The sequence below is a fragment of the Haemaphysalis longicornis genome, unplaced genomic scaffold, assembly GCF_048455015.1.
Source record: "Haemaphysalis longicornis isolate Haplotype H1 unplaced genomic scaffold, Haemaphysalis longicornis Haplotype H1 scaffold_3, whole genome shotgun sequence".
Lineage (NCBI taxonomy): Eukaryota > Metazoa > Arthropoda > Arachnida > Ixodida > Ixodidae > Haemaphysalis > Haemaphysalis longicornis.
Window position 1 is genome coordinate 131,634,517 of NW_027526335.1, and position 4,887 is coordinate 131,639,403.

At 43.4% G+C, this 4,887-nt stretch overlaps 1 non-coding gene across 1 annotated transcript; it reads right to left on the minus strand.

Moving 5' to 3' along the window:
• Positions 1 to 1,696: 1,696 nt before the first annotated feature.
• On the minus strand, positions 1,697 to 1,813 carry Trnal-caa (transfer RNA leucine (anticodon CAA)). The gene is made up of 2 exons: positions 1,776 to 1,813; positions 1,697 to 1,742 (listed from the first exon to the last, which is right to left on the minus strand). It is a non-coding gene; the product is annotated as a tRNA-Leu (tRNA).
• Between the last annotated feature and the right edge of the window lie 3,074 nt (positions 1,814 to 4,887).

Sequence of the window (4,887 nt, forward strand, 5' to 3'; positions counted from 1 at the left end):
CGGCCGCCAATCGCACAAACAAGATTCTGTGACGTCATAGAAAAGTCGCCGAAAATCGGCTAGGGAGTCGCCACTACTTCGTCTGTTTTCCTTAATATATTTATAATCTTTTTTTAAGTTTGCGGTAAAATTGGTGTCGTTGTTATATCAGGACAACGCAGTCCTTCTATTAGCTAAACAGATATTCTGTCGCGCCCCTTCAACGTATGCCCGGCATACTCTTTTCGTTCGCTGCGTAACACCCTTTCCCACTTTTCCCGCTCGGCACTGGACCTTTTCCTCCTCTCGTATTAGGGCTTATCGCGGAGGCTATGCATGCAGATGTAAACAAATGTTTTCGCGTCGAGTCACGCACCGCGCTGCCCTCCAGTACAGCGTGGCGCGTAAGCACTATTATTCTGTCTGTGTTGGTTCCGCTCGAAATTAGCGAAGCCTGCTTCTTGAAGCCACCCGTATTTTTCAGTATATAACTCACTTTGCGCAAAGGTTGATGTGCAGCAAATGGAGAGGGCGACGCGGGCATGCGACGGCCTGGTGTTAGGCTTAACGTCACGCTTGGAGGCCTAACGTCGTCAACCAGCACCCGCAGCTCGACATATGGTGAGTATGCGGTTCCTTGGCGCGTCCTAAAGCTCAGCTGCAAGATGATCTAATTTTAAGTCCAAACAGGAGACGTTAGGCCTGACGTCATGGTTTGAGTTTGAACTTTGAGCGTTGCCAACTGGTGCCCATTGGAAGAAGTACCCACTCTACTCCAAGCTGCAGGTACCGTCTGACGTCGTAAAACCTCAAAGCGGAACGTTAGGACTAAGCTGCGCATATACTGGTTTAGGGATACACCACAAGCACTGGTTTAGGGACACCTCTACACATTTTCACATTTGTGTTTTGAATACCGGTTAATATTAAGCTTGGTACATTAGAACCCAAGCGTGGCGGGTCAACCACAAGAAATATAGGCCTGTACCCAGAAGCCCCTTGAATCCTGCCAATGTGTTGTATACCCAGACAGTAGCAGCATCTACCCCTGTGTGGTATTGGACAACACATAAAAACGAAAGTATATGCCGTTTTCCCGCGATATTCCGATCAAATTGAGAAGTTTCGAATATTGGTGGCTTTATGCGCCGAAGCTGCACCTGGGCTATGAGGCGCGCTCACTTGGAGGACGAAACAAACCATCTCGTGTGTTAGTTTGTTCTGCGTTAGGTGTATACTCTCGGTTATGTACAATCATAGACAATGGAAATGCGAACACGAAAATATGAACCGGAACACGCAAAATTGAAAAATAAAGTTCGTTGAGGCCCAATAATAGCGCGAGGTTGGTATATTTGGAAAGCCGCATTTCCGAAATTTGTTTTTTTTTTTTTTAACCAAGCCACGCGTCATTTTGAATTGCGTGGAAAGAAATCGCGCTATTTGTGTGTTTTGGTTAATATTTTCGTGTTCGCGTTTCATTTGGCCGTGACTGTACTTTGGTATTTTGTCTGTGCTGTCGCTTGGTCATGTGCTACTCGAATTTTACTCGATCTGCCATGGACTCCGAGAATATTCCGCGAAAAGATCCAAATAAACCTTCGCTGAAAAAAAATCCTACGTCGAGATTTGAACCATGTACCTCGACCCGGCTTGTCAATGAAGGATAGGCACTAATAGCGTGGTTGCTTAAACAGGCGGTGCCAAAAAAAAAATCTGTCAGAAGTGGGATTCGAACCCACGCCCACATTCGTGGACCAGAAGCCTCGAGACCTCGGGATGAGGTAAGGTAGAACCTTGAGTCTGGCGCCTTAGACCACTCGGCCATCCTGACAGGACAGGGCAGCCGCGCTTGGCAGTCAAACATGTATGCATTTATTGTTCTTTGGAAAAGGAAGATCCACCAACAGGCGTAAATTGTCTCGCCTAGGGGGCGAACAAAGAATGCTGTATCTGTTCTGCCGGTACAGCAGTTTCTTTTTTTTTTTCGCATTTTGGATTGACGCACGACATGACAGCGAGACCTTAGCGGGGTTTTATAAATTACTGTGCGCAGCTGTTCAGCTCTGCTACGAGACGGACGCGATGGTCATCAGAGAATCAGACTTGAATTTGTGAAAGCATTCTGTATATTTAATGCGTAGCACATAATGCGTAGCCGGGTATTTCCGTAGCCCCAACCGTGTAACGTTTGGCATTTGCACAAAATTGTGTAATTGGTGTAGTTAACCCATTCAATTGTTATAACAGTGTAATTGAAGATAATTGGCCTAACGAAATATTAAAAAGCCAGAAAATACAAACAATAGGAAAAGCGATAAGAGTGAATTTATAAAATCAAAGATATGCGTCTTATACATTTCACCCAGGAAATGAAGTAAAAATAAAAATAGGCTTCGAAAAGGAGGACGGAAACATGAATAAAAACATTCTGAAAGCGCCCCAACCATGCACTATACGTCCGTGACGATAACGTTGAAGAAAACATGCATATACACTTCTGGTAAGCTAAAATACTCAATCAGATATACGTACCATAATCAAAATGTTTACCGAGATTTGCTTAAATTGTTATATAGATTGCTTAAAAGAATTCTATAAACGTTTTGTTAACATTTCATAGTATATTTTTATTGCGTTTACATTACAAATTGGCCGCCTAATTTTAATTGAAAGCCCATAGAACCAAGTCAATAGACCTCACTGGTATTGAATATAGTTTCTTATAAGTTTCTTGTAGGGTTTTTATTAAATTTTTCAATAAGATTTCTATACACTTGTTACTGAGTATAGTCGTAACAGCCTATTAGTCAGGTTGGAATAGAGTTTCTGGCGTGTTTTTATTAAATTCATCTCACCTTAGCTTTCTATGAAATTCTCATTCAGTGTAGTCGCAACGTCCTGTTGCGTGCGAGTCAGGTTTTAATATAGTGTTTGACGGGATTTTAATAAATTTATCTCTAGTATATTTAATATAGTTTCTGAAGGCCTTTCAATAAATTTATATCTACTAAAATCCTTATTGTGCCCAGTCATAACATTTTGTTGCATATGAGCTAAATTTGAATAAAATTATGAGTTTTTATGAACTTCATCTCAATTAACTTTCAAAAAAAATTTGTTAAGTATAATTGCAACATCATATTGCCTGTGAGTGACGCTTGAATAGCGTTTCTGTCCGGCGGTGATGTCCGTCACCCTGCAGGAGCCACCACCTCGACGGCTGTCTGTATCCGACCTAGGAGCGCGGCGCACGTCCTCCTCCATGTATATGCATTCATAAACTACCAGACCTCCATGGGTAATAAACTTCAAGTGTGTACAATACGCGGCAAATGAAACGGGAACACAAAGATATGAATCAGAACATGCAAAATTGAAAAATACTGTTCGTTGAGGTCTAATAATAACGCGCTATTGGTGTATTCGGAAAACCAAATTTCCGGACTTCGTTTTTGTAGCCAAGCCACGCGTCATTTTTACTTGTATGGAACGAAACCGCGCTATTTCCGTGTTCAGATTCATAGTTTCGTGTTCGCGTTTAATTTCTCGCGCATTGTACATACGGCGGGGAGCGACGTTGTCAGCGACCTCATCTCTACGGGATGTGGCCGCCAGCGCACCCAAGTCGCCAAATACCGCTAGTCAAACAAAAGGTTGCCTCTCACCCTCGTCAGGGGCAACTCCTTTGGCAGTACGCGCCAACCCGCTCCCCCCCCCCCCCCCCCCCCCGCAACCTCCTGACCCTTAACGCGGGCCCAGAAGTGCTTCCAAGACGGCTACGGCCGTCCATCGCGCTATCTCGGTTCATGCGCCGGGGCACGCGACGCAATAGCACCTCATATATATGCACCGATAAACTACCAGACCTCCGTGGGTCATCTATAGTAACGCAATAAAGAGCCTACTAAAACTCAACATGTTGAAGACAATAAGATGCTTGCTACGTGTTCGTAATAACAAGATTATTGTCTGTCTAATGACCAGAGTCTACAAATTAGCAGCTCGATTTACCTTATAGAAGTGCAATGACGCCTGGTTACACTCAATATACCGCACGAAATAAAATGCCTATTGCGTTTTTGCAATAAAAGGTTTATTGACTTTCTATTGGCCGCAGTTTATAACATTGGGGCATTCGTTCGTGCTATAGAAACGCAATATACAATGAATTAAAACTTCATGCCTTGACGGCAATAGAATGGATGTTAAGCTTGTGCAATAAAAAGGTTATTGACTTCCTCATAATGTCAGTCCATAGAGTAAGTTTCAATTGACTTTTTATTGGGTATACAGAACCTCAATACAAGTTTATTAAAACTTGAAGACCATTTTCATGAGGGATAGCACAAGCTCCTTTGGTGTTCCGATTACGGTCCCTAGAATGTAGTATATTCTAGGGCCTCTGCTCTGACGACGACTGCCCGTCCCGCCATTTTTCTTTCTCTCGCTTTCGGCTAAAGCTGCGAAAATCGGTTTTCAAGTGCCCGCCATGCGGCGGGGCCAAATCCGATGGATTGCGCTTCCAATGGCCAGGGGCCGTCAATGCAGTTTCGTTCTGCGCTTTTTGCACGACACACTGCGCCTTGCATGTGCGCAAAAATATATAGCCGGCAATGTCAGCCCACTTAATCGCTACAAAAGTGTAAATGTGCATCATTGCCGAAAAAACAAATAAAACTACATAACAACAAAATAAACCAAAAGAGTTGGATAGTCGTAGCAAAATCTGCTCACAATTCTCACAGTGAAGATAAGCAACATAAGAATGCTGCACATTAGTAGATAATTCTCTGTGTCTTTTCACACTATTTTTTTTTTTTCGTTTCGCTCGCAGCGGGTGTGCCTAAATGCCGAGCATCTGCCCATCTCCGCACCTAAAGACAAGCCCCGTCGCTGCACCATTCC